The following is a 19125-nucleotide window of genomic DNA, read 5'->3' as shown; positions in this document are numbered from 1 at the left end:
CACTCCTGATATGAAGTGAAAGCTACCTGTACTGTCTTAGAGCGCAAATTTAAAGGCTCTAAAGCACACTCGAACTGGATCTTGGCTCAAATAACTTGCGAGCATCTGTAGCTGCTCTTGTGTTGACTCCATTCGTTGGCTGTATTATAGCAGCAAGTCACCCAAATATTTTGGAGACCCAGTCTTGTTAGCTTGGTGAGTCATTACACATATATTTAAACACTGTTCTAGCAGTGATAGGGAGCCAGTGCAACTCAGACAATACAGGCGGAACCTTGTCACGCGGTGCAACACCCTTTATTAATCTTGCGGCTCTATTTGGTATGCACTGCAGCTTCCTGTGTTGCGTCTAAGGCAGACGATGATAACTGACAGAGTTGCAATAGTCCTCTCTGTTTATGACAAAATCGAGTTGAAAATGTGAAAAAGAAAAAGTAAAGTTGGGAATTTGACATTTAACATAATCGAGTGCCGTCTACCTAGTCCTAGACCAATGGTTCCATTTTTTTTTTTTTGGCCATGCCCCACCTAATCACCTCTAAAATCCTGATGCCCCCTGTGTGATATATAATTCTTACATTCACGTGGAGGAAACCTAAAAGGTCATTAACTTTGTTTAAACATTATCGAATTGTCCCCCTTAAAAATCAAATTACCTCTGTGTGGCCCACGTTAGGAACCACTGTCCTAGATGAACTTTGCTTATGTGAGCGATCCACTTATCCGTTATAGTTAGGTGCAGATCTTTACAACTCAAAATGGATTTTCTAGTTTTTTCCACTTTTTATCCTTCCCTTTATCTGACATTGATTTCTCTTGTCATTCAGTTTCTTTCACTTTTAAGATTTTATTTCAATGTTATCTTTGTAGTAACTTTATCTGTGGGACTTCAAAAATTCGAGTGTTTATTTCTGTTCAACGACCATTACTCTTTCATGTGAGCAATATTCCAAATGTTTCTATATAAACAAACAAATCCCTATTGAACCTAACTATCTCGTGTGCTTGCCCGACTAGCCTGCCACCTGAAAATTAATGTTACTACCCTACTTAGTTTTTATCACCGAAAATTAAAAGGTTATTATTCCACAAAATGTTATGCTGGAAATTAACGTAATTTACATTTTTAACCCCCTTTTGTTTTTTTACTTTTCTTTCCTAGTTAACACAATTCTTAGCACTCATGGCTAGTCCTGCGGTCTGTAAGGTTATGGCCTAATACTTTCTTTTCTTTAATTCCTTACAGGAAAATAATTGCTTAGCGTTGTCTTTATAGGCTCTACAGAGATCGCAAACTGCATCTCCTTTGCCTCAAGGTCTTCAATATGTCGAAACAGTCTATGAACCATAGCATCTTAATTTTTCCTCGTCCCTTCCAAGGTTTTTCAATCTCCTCATTAATTTTCTTCTTTTTTCCGTTGCCAGTGCCTTTTAGTCGTATTTTCTCACGCTCTTCATCTCCATTACTGCGCTCCCCCTCACGCCGGCCGCCCCCGTTGAAATTCCCTCCCTTTCTAGCTAAACTTTAACCCTTTGGTGGTCAAAACTAGAATTATAGTTATAGGTTTTTAACATAAATGACATGATTGTTCATGATATTTTGATTCAACTTAATGCTATCAGCTTATGTATGAAGTGACTGAAACTATACTTACAGTTCTGAATAAGCGCAATGCAATTTACTACTGCTGCTTAGAGCTAATTTCCGGGGAGAGGAGACGAAGAGGGAATGGGATAGGTTGAAATTTTGAAGAGATTTTGGAGGGTCATAAGTCTTTTCTGCTGTTGATGATATGCACTATTTTGATGTATTTACATGACAAGGATATTATCCTATAGTTGAAAATTTAAACTTGATGATAGAAATTAGGCTAGTGTTGAATAGGTTGTGAGGAAATTTACATTACAGTATTGGATACATTTGAATATTGTAGAGTTGAAAATTAAAGGAAAATTGAGCTCTATCATTTCAAATACAGGTTTACTAATTAATAATACTGTACTATTATTTGCCCTCATTCACATGGATATATACATTCAAGAATCGTATATTTTACTAATTACAGAATTGGCACATTAGTTTTGTGTAATTTTCTTTGGACCCCCCCAAAAATATCTTGGCCCCTCCTATGCCCCGCCCCATTGACTTCATCATTGTTTTGAATCGGAAATCTTATAGAAGTAAGATACACATTTCTATTATGCAGTAAAATATATGATAATTGAGTGATTAATTAGGTGATCAGCTTCTATATTTATTTTTTCAAATAATTGCGTCGCATAGTGATTCCCTACTGTTTATACAAACAATTGCGGCACCATATGCACTTAAAGAAAAACAGTAGGCTATATATTTATTTTTCCATTATCTTCTCTCACTTGGTCCTCCAGGCAAGGCCCACCCTCCCACCGCCCAACCTTGTTTTTTTTATGTTTTCTTTGGTTATATAATTTGTAACGTCTCTTTGAATATCTCCAAGTTTCACATTCCTTTCATGCTTTGCTCTTCCTCTTCACACTCAAGACAGCTGGAACTGATTGTGACATTCTTTTAAGAGTGCCATAAAGGTGGTTACATAATCACCACTAACTATACAATTTAATTTCTATGTAGCAGGTCAAAATAGTCACGCATTAAATTAAATTCTCACAAAAAGTGCGCATTTCACACAGACTCCAGGCATGCCTGAATATCTTTCTGATGTTGGAGACAAAAAGTTATCTTCTCCGTCTCTAGTAATTTTAATAACAACTTCAAAATGTAAACAAACTTTGACAGACTAGACGGCAGGTTCAGTCATAAGTATCTGTGACTTTGGTGTATGTGATTATTGGTAAGAGGAAATTATTTGTTGATGAGTAAGCTATAGAATACGCAAACTTTGTATTCGTTTTGAGATTCGTTAATATATATTTTTAATACCGATTAATCTTAAGTTAGCCTATCCTAGGTCAACTTAAACAGACCGGCATTTGGACTGCGCGTGGGAGGCTATGTGGGTCCTAAGCTTAGTCTGGTGCTCCCTTTTAATCTGGTCATTAGTGTTTGTAGCCAATGGTTAGAAGATTTAGGGCCAGGCTAGAGTGAGATTCTCTCTTCTAAGACTGTGTGAGGCAAGCAACCTCACCGTGCAAGGGAGTAGCCTATAGGCTAGGCATGTTGTCTTTGACGATGTGATTAGGCTACTTAGTATTATTTTTCTTAAAACCATTATTGCATCTGGGACTTGAAAATATCGTTTTTCTATGTTTGATTGTGTACTTTGAACTTTTTTGATATTCATTTCATTAGCAAATGAGTACTTTTCAAGATATGGACCCCACCAATATATCCTACAAATCTCGGGACCACAGCAGGAAAGAGTGGTTTCTGGGTAAGGGAAAACACAGAATGAGTAAAATGCCCGGATCATAATCCCATTGTTACTCCTAGTTCTCATTCAGATTAAGGAAGTTCATGGAATGTTACCAACTAATATCATTTACTAGGGTAAGGACCTGGGGATAATGTTCATTTCTGGTCCGAACATCCCATCGGGTACTCTGTACTCTGTACCATGAAGTACTCCGGTCCTGGTCATTTCGGCCGTAAGTCATATAGGCCGTAACATCCAAAACAACATAAGACATTATATTTATGGCATTTACCGTTATGTTTATGGTATTTACTGTCATTATTTTTTGTTTTACATACATCCCCAAGGGGCTGGTACTAAACACGGTGTCCATTTTACACATAAATGCACTTATCGACTGAGGTTTGGAAACTTTACAATGAATGATTTCCGGTTGAAATTGTGAATGTGACAATTGAAAACAGCAAGAAAACTGTCAAAAAAAATGTTTGTCATATGGAATTGGAGTTCAGACTGGAAACAAACTTTTACTGGACCCAGTTCCCTAGGTAAGGTTAGGTTGGTTGGGGTTGGTCAGGTCATTTTCTAATGAAGTGAACATCAGAAATGTTCAAAGCAGACATTAAAACAGGAAGACAATATTTTTAAGTCCAAAATGTGGTCATGGTATACAGGTATAGTAAAATTTTACAGATTTTTCAATTTGTCTTACAGTAATCAAGCACTTGCATGTTTTAATTTGTGCTTTGAATGTTTTGACATTCATTTTGTTAGCAAATTAGTATTTTTAGAGATAGTGGACCCTACCCTGTTGAGCTCATAGAATGTTTTTAAACTAATATCATGCACTAGGTTAAGGACCTGGTGCCCTAGGTTAGGGTAGGTTAGGTGTGGTTGGTTAGGTCACAACCCTACTACCATTCACTTGTAGTGTCCTAGGTTTGGTTAGGTGTGGGTCTATGCCTAGTATAGGACCAAGCATCCTAGGTTAGGTTAGATGGGGATTCTAGGGCTGGGTATGGACTTGGTGCCCTAGGTTAGGTTGGGTGGAGGTACAGGAAAGAAACCCCCCTTCCCCTGCTGGGTAAGAAGCCTGCCCCCTCAGTTAGGTTGGGTTCAATCCATCCTTGTGTTTCACTTTTTTTTTGGTTTCTTCCACCCTAAAACCCCACTTTTCCACAGAGCTCCCCTAAATTGTGGGATATAAGGGTCGGGTCTACTATCTCCATAAGTATTTGCTAAAGAAACAAATTTAGAAACTTCTAAATCACATATTAAAACATTTGAAAACAATATTTTCAAATCCAAAATGCAATAATGGTTTCAAGTAAAGATTTACCAAAAATATATCATATTGCCATTAAGTATATTTATTTAGATTATCTTCATTTAATCTGACAACGTAGATTTTAATTATGATAAGGCAAAGTTTATTATAGGTCATTAAGCAGGAAGCTTGATATTCATTAAAGGACATAGCACTGTATGATGTATACAGAAGAGTATCTGGAATTTGATCTGTACATGAGCTTGATTACCATACGCCTGATTTTCCTATAATAAAGTAAAAACATCACCTTCAAGGGCAACATACATATCCTTCTTTGTACAATAGAGTATTTTATCTCGCACTGGCCTAGGTAGGTAACCTGTCCATTTTTATTAAGACACTATATTAGTAAAAATACTACTTAAAAGTTCTTGTAACCTGATTTTGCATATTGGCAAAGCACTTTGATATAGATATATACCCATTAACCTAAGACCCCTGTATATAATGATTACGGTGGACCTAAGTAGTAACTCAGGCTTTTTTGGGTAGGGGACAAAAGAAAAAGGATGAATAGCACCAACAGCAAATATGGAATATGCTCAAAGCATAAGAGACAGCAGAAGAAAAACATGTGGCTCACTTGTGTGGTCACTGTAAAAAACATGAAAATGTGGCAGTGGTAATTACAGTGATACAATCTAATCAAACTTTCAGTAACTTGACCTAACTTAGTCTTAGATGCTTTATCTTACCTTGAGTAGGGTTGGTGAGCTTTTGTTAAAAAATGTGACAGTAGTAGAGTAGTTACAGGAATGCCTCCCAACTTAACTTTCTTGTACCTAACCTATGGTATTACTCTTCTATAAGTTATCATTCAAGAAGGTTTGAGTCTGATTTTATTGTACTCAGAGAAGTCCAGCTGATGCTATCACATACTATTCTCTGGGGGTCTTGCACAGGGCATGTCCAAGCTCAGAATTCAACGTTACCAGCTGTCAGAGGTCCAGAAGCACCAAAACCCTCAGTTTTATATAAGCTGTTTACCAAGTAATTACATAGCTATTAGTTTCTATTAACCAGCAGCTAGAATTTTGAAATTCGCGGTAGCACTACTTTTGTTTTGGCTGGGTAAGAGAGGAACTAACTTAGCAAACAATCTCAATATGTTTCTGCTAGCTGATGGCTGTGGTTACAGTGATTGGCAGCAGCAGTTTTTTGGAATTTCTCTTCTCTTTTGATCTTGGAATTATTGGTGAAGTGTTCTCTTTATGGTAGCCTTTTTCGTCACAATTAGATAGTGTCAAGTTTTCACTGAAGACCAGTATTACCAATTTTGACAATTTTTAAAAATTTCTTTGACTTGCAACTTGTCAACAATATGTCTGATTCAGGCTCTCAAAGCTTTAGATATTGCAGTAAAGGCTGCTATATGAGACTGACTAAAGCCTGCTATGACCCTCATACTCTTTGTACATCTTGCAGTGGTCAGTTATATTCCCCTGATTTGACTTGTGAGGAATGTGTTTCATGGGATTCTAAAATATGGAAGACTTTGAGTAGTCATTTGACCAAATTAGACAGGGATAAAAAGAGGAAAGTAGCAGCTAGAGCTAGTAGCAAGAAGACTAGCTGGTCAGGTGTCTGCAAAATCTTTTTCTAATAATTCTGACACTTTGTCTATTGTTCCACCTAATCCCCCCCATCTCAATCTGTACCAATCACTCCAAACCCTGGCTCCCCTACTCCCAATCCCGACCTCATTACCAGCCTTGAGTCTAGAATTAATCTTAAGTTGTTCCTACAAGGTGTACAAACCGTTGGGCCTTTACATTAGGAATTACTTTCAGCAGAGCTGGAAACAGCCGTTGAACTTTCGAACAAGGGGATTAGGCAGTTAACTACCGTCCGGGAGGTGGGAGTACCACCTGCTCTGATGCAAACATTACAATTTGCTTTCGGCCGTCATGCGTTGCAGACATGTTTCTTGCTCTCTGCCCTGACTGATGTTGAGCTGTTTTTCTAGTGGGATCTATCTGGTTTTTTATGGTTGTAATAAATGTTGATAAACCTCAGAGTGTTGTTCCTGGTCTGCTGAGCAATGGGTGAAGTTTGAGGGGAGGAGACAGTGCCGAAGGAAGCCCGCCAAGGCATCATCTGAGGGTTATCTGCCCCTGATGACTAGGTTACAGGGCAATGTTGAGCTCTGTATTTAGGCATAGGGGTTGAGATCTTTCCGCTAATAAGGATCTTTCTGATCTCATCAAGTCGCTCGACACGACCAAACAGAAAGAAGATCGGCTAGTAGCCTGGGATTTAGACATGTTACTGAAGTGGCTGTTGCAACCATGTTTTGAACCTCTGCAATCTATCTCCTTAAGGGACCTAACTAGGAAGACTCTGTTCCTAGTAGCGTTAGTGACTGCCAAGATGGTAAGTGAGCTACACGCTTTGGATAAAAAGATTGAATTCTCTTAGGGTAACGCAATTTGCTCATTTACCTTAGGATTCTTAGCTAAGAATGAGTCCCCTTCCAATCCCTGGCCTCGCTCATTCATTATTAAAAGTTTTAAACATCTGACTTAACTGGTAGTTATATATGGTTTAGCTTAAGTCCCTGACGTTCACGGCAGAATTTCATCAGAAAACTCGCATGCAATCGCCGATAGGTATCCGACGTCAGGTGGTCCATTTGAAGGTTTTTTGATGTAAAACTCTCTATCCAGGTATCTGAACCACACCAGGTATTCCTCAGATCTTCCCTGCCGCCATTTTCGGTGACATCGTATGAATGGAATTTCACTCTTTCAGCCCGTGTTTTTCGCAAATTTTGGTGAAGTACACTTTGATCTTTGGCCATTCCGGTGACATTGAATTTCACTCTTTCAGCCCGTGTTTTTGAATTTGTCTTTTCTTGGATTTTCATTTTTTTTGTTTTCTTGACTAGTTAGATTTGGATTTGACCCTTGGACTTGTACTTTGATCTCTCTTTGGATTTGCTACCATGTCTGACTCCTCGAGTGTGCGAATGTGTGTTAGGGGGTGTAAGACTCGGCTTGCTAAAGCCTCTTTAGATCCTCATTCGGTATGTATGAAATGTAGGGGCAAGAGGTGTGAGCTAGGTGATAGATGCGATGAGTGCTTGGGTCTTTCTGAAAGGGAGTGGATTGAGTATAACCACTACGTAAGGAAACTTGAAAGGGACCGGCTCAGAAGAGCCAAGAGTACTTTTTCTTGTTCTTCCAAGGGTAGCCAGGATTTTGATAATTCTTTGCCCCAAACTAATGAACCTTCTGATCATTCCCCTGTAGTGGTAGTTCCTGATCCCCCTACTGATTCAGGTAAAGACCCATCTCTCAAGGATATGATGGCGGCCATTCAAGCCCTTGGCCAACGTGTTGAATCCCTCGCTCAAGACAGAGAAATTGTGGTCTAACATGAGAGATCTTGAAAGTGCAAGTGTTGGTGATAAAGTTAGTACAAGTGCAGTGGAGGGTGCGGCCGCTCGGATCTGTCGTGTTCCTAGCCCTAGACCTCTTCCAAGCTCCCCAACCCCTGGGAGAAAGAAAGTCGACAGGCGAAGGGAGGCGAGAGATTTTAGCTCCCGAGCGGTCGTCCCCTCGAGTGTTCCTGTAGACGCTCCCCAGGACGCTCACCCTCGCCATAGGAAAGGCGAGGTTAATATGTGCTCTTCGTCTTCTGATGACGCAGTTCCCAAACGGGGCTGGCGTCGGGCCTACGAATCTAGACCGCTCAAGAGGAAGCTCCCCTATGTTGAAGGACGCCGTTTGGAGTCTTCTCAAGCTCCGGGGTGTAGCCATTGGAGCAGTCCGGAACGCTTCCCTTTCAGTTCTGAAGGTAGCTCTCCCTCCAAGTGCAGGCGTAAATTGCCAGTCTCAACCAGGACGCCTGGCAGCAAGAAGACATCGGATGCTTTTCTTTCTTCTGTTCACGCTCCCCCTCCTCCTTCGAATTGGGAATCGTCCCCAGAGCACTCTCCTCAACCTGTTCAATTACTTGAGGGCTTGTTAGATCTTGCGGCTTCTCCAGTCGGTCATCAGCAGAAGGAAGCTCCACAATGGTCTCTGCTGAAAGATATGCACCAGAAACTTTCTTCCCTTATGCAAGCTTGCCAGCCTGCAGAAAAGACGGATAAATTTTCCCCTCCTTTGGCTGTTCGTCGCCCTGAGGAAACTTTTGCCCGATGTCGCACAGGCGGCCAGTGCTCAAGTGACTTCAAGGGGCGGTGGGACAGCGAACGTGGGAAGAATGTTTCTCCTACTCAAGGGGCCTCAATCAGTTCTCGTCAACCTGAGGAAGCTTTTGACAGATGTCGCACAGGCGGCCAGCTCTCAAGCGACCTTAAGGTTGGACAGGACAACGATCGTCAGAAGTCTGGATGCCAGGACGCCCGAGTTGTGCAAGAGGATGGACGCCAGGATGCCAGGCGTCAAGAGCTTGGACGCCAGGACGCCGGACGTCAAGAATCTGGATGCCGGGACGCCAGGCGTCACGAAGTTGGACGCCAGGACGCCAAGCGTCATGATACTGGACGCCAGGATATTCGTGCAGTTGGGCGTCAGGATACCAAGCGTCAAGACCGTTGTCTACAGGACGTTTTGGTCGAGGATTCTCTTGTTTTGGAAGCAGCAACTAGTAAACAGGACGCCGCTACTTCGGTTTCCGTACAGCATTCGGAGGAAGCGGAAGGCAACGACGATCTTCCTCCCTCTCCAGATGTTCTCCTCGAGAAAGTTTCCGATGAAGAGGAACAAGAATCTCAACTTCCTTCCTCAGACTTGAAGAAGTTGATGAAAGTGTTTACGGAGCTTTTTCCGGACAACTTCGTGCCAGCCGCCCCCCGTTCTCCTCCCTCGGAATTTACCCTCGGGAAAACTCCAAAGAAGACTATTTTCACTAAAATGATCATGTCTCGTTCCTCCAAGCGAGCCTTGAGAGTTATGGAAGAATGGATGACCTCCAAAAAGGATCAAGGACGAACAGTGTTCTCTTTTCCTCCAGCTAGACTTACGTCGAGGTCTAGCATTTGGTATGAGACCGGAGAAGCTCCCGGCCTGGGAGTTCCTGCCTCTTCCCAGGGGGACTTCTCTTCTCTGGTCGACGCTTCTCGCAGAATTGCTATGGGTAAATCCAAGGTCTTCTGGTCTCCTTCGGAGATGGATCACATCCTTAAGGGAATTTTCAGAGCTTTCGAAGTCTTCAATTTCCTGGATTGGACTCTGGGAGCATTGGGGAAAAAGACTGAGACCTTATTAGATTCAGACACCAAAGATCTTATTCATGTTATGTCCTGCATGGACAAGGCTCTCAGAGATGGAGCCAACGAACTGGCAGCTCTCTTCTCTGTGGGAGTCTTGAAGAAAAGGGCACATCTCTGCTCTTTTCTTGCCAATGGAGTTACGCCCATCCAAAAGGCAGAACTTCTTTATGCCCCTCTTTCGATGCATCTTTTTCCTCAGGAATTAGTGAAGGAGGTATCCTCAGCTTTAACTCAAAAAACAACACAAGATCTAATCACCAAAACTGCAAAGAAAGTTCTACCTTCTAGCTTCGCTCCTCAGAAAATTATAGGAGAAGCTCCTGTAATTCAGCCCTTTCGAGGCAGAACCCTCAGTAGAAGGAATTCAAGATCTACGATCAAAAGATCTATGAGAAGAAACCATAGACAAGGGAGAAGCAGAGTCTGAGAAGACTCTCCTTCAGACAGTGGTTGGAGCCAGACTAACACACTTCTGGCTGGAATGGGAGAGGAGAGGAGCGGATCCATGGTCCGTTCAATTAATCAAGGAGGGGTACAAGATGCCTTTCCTCAGGAAGCCACCTTTAGCTACAAGGCCGGTAGACCTTTCAGCCAATTACCGAACGAAAATAAAAGCGGACGCTCTGCAACAGCAGTTTGTTCTGCTGCTGCAAAAACAGGCTATAGAAAAAGTTCTGGAACCGGAATCTCCAGGTTTTTACAATCGATTGTTCCTGGTTCCCAAAAGTTCGGGGGGATGGAGACCGGTGCTAGACGTGAGCGCTCTCAACGTGTTTGTTCAAAAGACAAGATTCATGATGGAAACAACCAAATCCGTTCTAGCAGCAGTCAGACAACACGACTGGATGGTGTCTATGGATCTTCAAGATGCGTATTTCCATATTCCCATTCACCCGAGCTCCAGTAAATACCTGAGGTTTGTGCACAGGGGAGAAACTTTCCAATTTCGAGCCCTATGTTTCGGCCTGAGTACCGCTCCTCAGATTTTCACGAGACTAATGAAAAACGTAGCTGGAATGCTTCACACAAGAGGCATCAGAGTCTCCCTATATCTGGACGACTGGCTCCTCAGAGCTCCTTCCTACACTCGCTGCCTGGAGGATCTTCAGAAGACTCTTCAATTATCGGAGAATCTAGGACTCCTTATAAACAAAACGAAGTCTCAGCTGATCCCATCCCAAGAGATTCAGTACCTTGGGATGAGGATTCAGAGTCAAGCTTTTCGGGTTTTTCCGTCAATATCAAGGACGGAACAAGCTTTAGAAAAACTTCAGAAATTCCTAAAGAGACGAACTTGCTCGGTGAGGGAATGGATGAGTCTGCTGGGGACCCTTTCCTCTCTAGAGCAGTTTGTCTCATTAGGAAGACTGAACCTTCGTCCGTTACAGTTCCATCTGAATCGGAACTGGGACAAAGACAAGGAATTAGAAACAAAGTGTATTCCCATTTCACAACAAATAAGACATTACCTACAATGGTGGAATGATCCCCTAAAACTTCAAGAGGGACTTTCCTTGCATCAGAGGAACCCAGACCTAGTGTTGTTCTCCGACGCGTCGGACTCGGGTGGGGAGCAACACTGGGAAAGATGGAAGTCTCGGGCTCTTGGACCAGAGATCAGATAGAGTGGCACATCAACCAGAAGGAACTGACTGCTATCCTTCTGGCTCTGATAGAATTCGAATGCCTAGTGGAGAAAAAAGTAGTTCAGGTCAACTCCGACAATACGACGGCGTTGGCCTACATCAAGAATCAAGGAGGCACTCACTCCTACTCTCTATACGAGACCGCCAAAAACTCCTTTGGGCAAAGGAGAAGGTTGTTACTCTGGTTACCCGCTTTATTCAAGGCGAAAAGAATGTGAGGGCAGACATGCTGAGCAGAAGGAATCAAATTCTGTCGACAGAGTGGATGCTTCACCAGGACGTCTGCAAGAGCCTGTGGTGGATTTGGGGCCGACCATGCATAGACCTCTTCGCCACAGCTCAAACGAGGAAGTTGGAAGCTTACTGTTCTCCCATTCCAGATCCCGAAGCGGTTCACATAGACGCTTTCCTGCTGGATTGGTCCAACTTAGACGTGTATGCGTTTCCCCTGTTCAAAGTTATTCACAGAGTTTTGCAGAAGTTCGTAGCTCACGAGGGGACCAGGATGACCCTAGTGGTTCCTTACTGGCCTACAAAGGAATGGTTCACAGAGGTACTGGAATGGATGGTGGACACCCCGAGAAGACTACCTGTCAGAATAGATCTACTCAAACAACCCCACTTGGAAAGATATCACCAAAACCTCCAAGTTCTACAAATGACTGCCTTCAGACTATCAAAAAACTTGCAAGAGCTAAAGGCTTTTCAAAGGCGGCAGCTGACGCAATTGCAAGAGCAAGGAGGTCGTCAACAATCAAGGTATATCAATCCAAGTGGGAAGTATTTAGAGGATGGTGCAGGAAAAATTCTATTTCCTCTTCCAGTACCTCTGTAACTCAAATAGCAGACTTCCTTCTCTTCCTTAGAAGGGAACTTAACTTTTCTATTTCCACAATTAAGGGATATAGGAGTATGTTAACTGCTGTTTTTAGACATAGAAACTTAGACCTTTCAACAGCAATAAGGATCTCAGGACCTTATCAGATCCTTCGAGACCATTAAAGAGAAAGGCCAGGATTCACCAGCTTGGAACTTAGATGTCGTTCTTAAATTTCTTATGGGAAATAGGTTCGAACCCTTACATAAGGCATCATTTAAGGATCTTACCCTAAAAACTCTGTTTCTGATCAGTTTGGCCACAGCTAAAAGAGTAAGTGAGGTTCATGCCTTCAGCAAGACCGTGGGCTTTAGACAAGGCAAAGCGATTTGTTCTTTACAACTTGGGTTCCTCGCAATGAATGAGATTCCATCTCGACCCTGGCCCAAAACGTTTGAGATCCCGAACCTGTCGGATATCACAGGTACAGAAATAGAGAGACTCCTGTGCCCTGTAAGGGCTCTGAAGTCATACCTGGAAAGGACTAAGGAATTACGAGGTAAGTCAGAAGCACTGTGGTGTTCAGTCAAGAAACCCTCGTTACCCATGTCTAAGAATGCGTTATCTTACTTTATCAGGCTATTGATAAGAGAAGCCCATTCAGAATTTAATGAAACTGATCTGCAGATTCTTAAAGTTAAGACGCATGAGGTTAGAGCAGTAGCAACCTCGGTGGCTTTTAAACAGAATAGATCCTTACAAAGTATCTTAGACGCGACTTTTTGGAGAAGCAAGTCAGTGTTTGCCTCGCATTACCTCAAACAGGTTCAGACCGTATATGAAGACCGCTACACTCTCGGCCCATTTGTAGCGGCTAATTCAGTAGTGGGTGAAGGATCTACCCCCGCTATACCATAAACCTATACCCTTTTCTCCTTTTCTTGAAATGGAGAAATTTTTATGGTTGTGTGCGAAGGCTGGACGCAGTCTACCGCAATCATTAGCAAATGTTTTGCTTTTTGTTAGTTTGTTGTGTTATTCGGTCAGGTGGTCGTTTGTGTTCCTTACTAGCGCCCGGAACAAGGGTATATTTTAAGGAGGTCTAGTCACATAGAGGTTATACACTGGTTGACAGCCCCTAGAGATTTTCAGCCCCCTGGGTGGATCGCTGGATCTCTTAAGGAATGCAGACAGAATGAGGCAGGAAAACTTTGAAATCTGCTTCCTTAACAGGTAGGAACCTCGAGTTGGTTTTACAATTTTAATTTGTCAATTCCAACGATACTGGCTGTCTCTGACCCTCCACCAAAGGTGTCCATCAGCTATATATATAACTACCAGTTAAGTCAGATGTTTAAAAATGATATTTTCATAATAAAATAAATTTTTGAACATACTTACCTGGTAGTTATATATAATTAATTCCCACCCTCCTCCCCTCTAGAGACAAGAGGCATGGAAGATCTGAGGAATACCTGGTGTGGTTCCAGATACCTGGATAGAGGGCGCATAGGTGGACCACCTGACATACCTATCGGCGATTGCCGTGAGTTTTGAAATTCTGCCGTGATGTCAGGGACTTAAGCTATATATATAACTACCAGGTAAGTATGTTCAAAAATTTATTTTATTTTGAAAATATCATTTTAATAGGTGTGGAGGACGTAGAGAGAACTCTTTGCCCTCTAAGGGCATTAAAATACTATTTACTGAGAACAGAAAAGATCTGTGGGCCTTCGAGCAACCTTTGGTGCTCAGTAAAGAATCCTTCTTGCCCTCTTTCGAAAAATGTGTTGGCACTTTTTATTAAGGATCTAATTCTAGAGGCCCACTCTCAAGTTGAGGAGGATGTGTTGCCCTTAGTGAAAGTTAAAGTGCATGAAGTGAGGGCGGTTGCCATGTCTCTGGCTTTTAGGCATAATTTGTCTATTACATCTATTATACAAACAACGTTTTGGAAATCTGTGTTTGCAGCTTATTATTTGCATGACATTGCAACCTGGGTCTATTCTGAATGTTGGAGAACCATGGGTCCTACCCTTCCTATTTTTTCACTTGATTCATGGCGTTAAGTTGTAGGGGAACCTGGGGGTACTTGGTATTTGGAGTGCTCACCAGTTTTTTGTCTATAAATGATTGGGTAATGGTATGCTTTAATGTTTTTTATTCTCTGGTTTTGTTTTTTGGTACTGTGCTCAGGGCAGGGGCAACTTTGTTATTCTTTGTGTGCAATCGGACACTCCTTTGCAACAAAGGAATCCCGCTAATGTAGAAGGCGACTCCTGGCTACACCATCACACCGCTATACGTTGAGATGAGCGCCATCCAGATGCAGTACTTTCCTGTAGCAGCTCTCTCAACAGAAAAGGAACCTGCAAGCATTTTAAATAATGCTAGCAATTTTTCTATTTCTTTTACATTACAATTTAATGTATTACATACAACTTACCTGTTAGTTACATATAGCTTTAGTCTTTGACGTACTTTAATAAAAATGAAATTTCAAAATAAAATAAAGCGGCATATACAGTCCAAGTAAATTATCGGGTGATCGCCCCTACCTGCCCTCTGGATGGGAAGGCATAGGAACTATTCCAACATGTTTCAGAATAATTTTGCCGTCACGCCGGCGACATTGTACCCAAAACAAAAGTAGCTCGAGCGAAATTTCATTGTTTCTGCCAGTTACATCGACAGCTGTTTTCACTTGGTGAAGTAAAACTTTCTTGTTATTATAAAAATGTAATTTTTTGCCAGTTTATTTTTGTCACCTATTTAGTCAGGTTTTCTGATAATTATGTCAGATTCTGGGTCTTATACCATTTAGGGTATGCAGCAGGAAAGGCTGTAAGACGAGGTTGGTCAAGGCTAGTCTTGATCCTCATTCAATTTGTGAACTTGTAGAGGTCAGGAATGTTCATATGAGAGGAAGTGTGATGAATGCTTTGGTCAGTTTTATGACTGAACAAGATTGGATCTAGTTCTATCTAAGTATTAAAGAAACTTGAGAAAGATAGAGCCAGGAAAGCTTTAGCTAGAGTTCTTCTTCTCTCTATGCAGAAAGAGGAATGTCTGTATGTAGCTGATGCAGGAAACTTCTGATTAATGATTGGAAGGCTACTAATATTCCTATTCCTGACTCTGATATCCCTGAACCAGGAGTGTGTCGGTACCTTGTCAGGAGTATTCAAGTCCAGATTAACGCCAGATTTAACCTTTCCCTGTAGAGTCGCCTTCTAATGGAGGATATTGGCGTTAATGTGAAATCCCTTCATGAGATTTTGGATCCTTTCCAAGATATTGAGAATAATTTAAGTGCAGTGCAAAGTGTTAGTGTGGTGTTGTGGAGGTGGTTGATCGGCCTATAATGCCTCCTAGACCTAAGCCTCTGTCAAGCTCCCCTGCTCCTGGGAGAAGACATGCTGAAAGTCCAAGGGAGGGTTGGGGTCTGCCCACGAGCAGCCGCCCTTCGAACAGTCCTGTTGTTTCCCAGGCTGTTCCGAGCGCCGTTGGAAAGGCGATCAAGGAAGTGATTCTTTCTTCAAGCTCCAGTGCCCTTCCACTTGCAGACGCTGGAGATTTCGTCCTTTCAAGAGAGCCATTGAAGAGGTCCAGGAATCTTTCGCCTTCAGCGGTTCAGAAGAAGAAGCCATTTCTTATCAGAGCCTTCCTGTAGTTTTTGGGAGAGTCCGGAGAGATTTTTCGAGGAGGGATCAGAAGAGTCTTCTCCCAGGCGAAAGGCTCTGTCGGCTCTTGGTAGAAGAGGATATGACTTTCCCCTCTTCTTCTCATTGAGCAGCTTCTCCTGAGTGTTTCTCCTTTGGTTTCCAAGATATGCATTGTGGCTTCTCTCCCGCCTCTTCCTCATCACAATCCTGGCTCTACTGATCATCGTTTCCCAGTTAAAAAGATCTCGTCTACTCATGACTTTCTTCGAGCGATGCACAAGAAATTGGAAGCATTCTTGGCGGGCTCGGAAGGCCTGGTTCTTGCTCATCCAGCAAAGCCTTCTGAAGTGTATTTGATGCCTCCTTGCCGCTCTCGAGCTCTCGGAGCGCCCAGACACTTCTCCTCCTCGATCTGTGTCTCTTGATCCTCCTTTTGTTCAGGCTCAGGATCAGGCCGACGCCTAGTCAGGCTCAGGCGCTCCTCAGGAGATTTAGCGGCGCTCTCAGGCTCAGGCGCCTCAGGTAGCGCCAGGTGACAGGCGCCATCCCAGGCTCCTTTTGTGGCGCCAGTTCAGGCTCCTCTTGTGGCGCCAGTTCAGGCTCCTCTTGGGGCGCCTACTCAGGCTCAGGCTCCTCCTCAAGCTCTTATTCAGGCCTACTCCTCCTTCACAAGATGTGTATGTACAAGCGGAAGGTCTTTTCTCCTAGCCCAGGAAGATTCTCCTGTCGTCTGAGGAAGAGGCTGATTTGTGGAAGAGTCGGACTCTGCAGAACAAGAACAGCCCCTCTTTTCGTCTTTATAAGAAGGTTTTGGCAGCTTTATTGATAATTTTCCTGATAAATTTGCAGCCTTCTGCCCCTCTTTCCCTCTCTCTCAGTAGCTTCGCAAGAGTGAGGAAATCTACCTCTTCCTACAAATGAAGAGTCTCTGGCTATTTCAGCCAAAAGGCATTAAAGAAAATGAACTCCTGGTTGGAAGACAAAGTCTCAGGGGAAATCTTCCTTCTGCTTCCCTCCTTCCAAGCTTTCTACTAAGAAAGCTGGAATGTGGTATGAGACGGAGAGGAAATTGGCTCTGGGAGTTCTTCTTCCTCTCAGGTGATTTTCTCCAGTCTCGTTGATTCGTCAAGGAGGTCTCTTCGATGAACTCGCGAAGGATTTTCTTGGACTCTTTCTGAGTTGGACCACCATTTGAAGAAGGCCTTTTCAAGTCTTTGGAAGTTTCAGTTTTATGGACTGGTATTGGGGCCTTGTAGGAAGGTAAAGTCTTTTGGTCTTTCGGTTCTATTTCTCTGGGGAGCTGTCCTGTTACTGTCCTGCTTGGACAAGGGATTCGTGACGGATGGCGCCTGAGTGAACTCCATCTTCACATTTTGGTAGTTCCTCCTAAAGAAGAGGGCTTTGTGCTCAATTTTGTGCAAGTCAGTTTCTCCTGACTCAAAGAGGGCTCTTCTTTTGCACCTCTTTCTAAGCCATCTTTTCCCCAAGAACTTGTCAAGGATCTCGTAAATCCCCTTAGGAGAAGGCTACACAGGACCTTTTGCTCAATCCACCAGAAACCAAAAGTGTCAACCTTCTCTGCCAGCGCAAACTTACTCAAGTTAGTCAAGATAGGCCCTTTCGTGGGAGATCTTCAACTCCTCTGGACCGTTTCGGGCAAAGCAAGATTTGTCTCTCCAGGGGTATCAAACCCCTCTTTAAAAAGTGATCTGCCTCACCTCCAGACACCAGTAGGAGCCAGACTTCTCCAGTTCTGGCAAATTTGGGAAAGAAGAGGAGCGGACCAGTGGTCCCTCAATGTAAAGGAAGGTTACAGGATCCCCTTCCTCAAACCCCCCTCTACTCCCAGAGATCTTTAGCTTTGACAGCATATTTGAGCAACTTAGAATCCTTTTAGGTTCTGCTGGAAGAAATGACTCCATGCTTTTAAAAGGAGGGATATAGAGATCGTGGAAGAAGTCAAGTCTCCAGGTTTTTACAATCGTCTTTTCCTGGTTCCAAAACAGTCAGGGGTGGAGACCAGTCCTGGACGTCAGCAGACTGAACAACTTTGTCGTCAAAAAAGTTCAAAATGGAGACGCCACAGTCGGTTATCAATTCTCTTCGACCAGGGGATTGGATGGTCTCTCTAGACTGCAGGACGCGTATTTTCATGTCCCCATTCATCCTCAGTCCAGGAAGTTTTGACGTTTGTCCTGGGGAGAAGAGTTACCAGTTCAGAGACTCTGTGTTTCGGTCTGTCCACAGCCCTCAAGTATTCACAGTCCTGATGTCCACTGTTGCCGGTGGCTTCATCTCAGCCGGAATAAAGATCTCGCTCTATCTGGACGATTGGCTCCTTCGAGCCAGTCTCAGAACAAAGGTGTCTTGGAGGATTTGAAAGTAACTTTGAAACTTGACAAAGTCCCTGGGACTTCTAATGAATTAGAAGAAGTCTCATCTGATCCCCTCTCAGTCCATTCTTTATTGGGGAGTGGATGGATTCAGCGGGTTTTCTGGCTTTTCCATCCCAGATCAAAGAATCAGCAGCACTGTCTCAGTAAAAGTCCAGAACTTTCTGGGAAAGAAACATGTTCGGTGAGGAATGGATGAGTCTCCTGGGGACCATTTCATCACTGGAGAAGTTTGTTTCCCTGGGAGACTTGCATCTGAGGCCCCTTCAGTTCTTTCTTGCGGACAACTGGAAGAACAAAACGACTTCCAGACTCTTTTCCTTTCCAGGATCTCTCTCTCTGTCAAGGACCATCTAAGGTGGTGGCTCAATCCTTTAAAAATTGGAGAAGGGGTCTCTCTCTATCTTCAGAACCCGACCTAGTGTTGTTTTGCAGACGTCCATGTCGGGATGGGGAGCAACACTGGGGTAAAAGAAGTGTCAGGCACCTGGAATGGGGAACAGTGTCCTGGCACATCAACAAGAAGGAGTTGATTTTCCTCTCTTGAGTCTCTTGCACTTCCTACCAGTTGCAGGACAAACAGATTCTGGTTCATTCAGACAGCACCACAGCGTTGTCTGCCATCAAAAAACAGGGAGGTACTCATTCTACGGTCCCTGTTCTTGATAGCAAGAGACCTCCTTTTGTGGGCAGA

The 19125-nt window shown here is 43.1% G+C and overlaps 1 protein-coding gene across 4 annotated transcripts in view; it reads left to right on the top strand.

Moving 5' to 3' along the window:
- Window positions 1-19125, top strand: part of GAA1 (glycosylphosphatidylinositol anchor attachment 1) — a 99328-nt gene that overhangs the window by 314 nt on the left and 79889 nt on the right. For 2 of the 4 annotated variants that reach the window (XM_067106915.1, XM_067106917.1), the window contains exon 1: window positions 2695-2834. The exons of the other annotated variants lie outside the window; for them this stretch is intronic. The gene's annotated coding sequence lies outside the window, so the exon portion shown is untranslated. Of the gene's footprint in view, window positions 1-2694; window positions 2835-19125 lie in introns of those variants that run through there. 4 annotated transcript variants of the gene reach the window in all.

This window comes from Macrobrachium rosenbergii, chromosome 7, assembly GCF_040412425.1.
Source record: "Macrobrachium rosenbergii isolate ZJJX-2024 chromosome 7, ASM4041242v1, whole genome shotgun sequence".
Lineage (NCBI taxonomy): Eukaryota > Metazoa > Arthropoda > Malacostraca > Decapoda > Palaemonidae > Macrobrachium > Macrobrachium rosenbergii.
The sequence above is the reverse complement of the archived record's forward strand: the minus strand, read 5'-3'. Positions and strand labels throughout refer to the sequence as shown.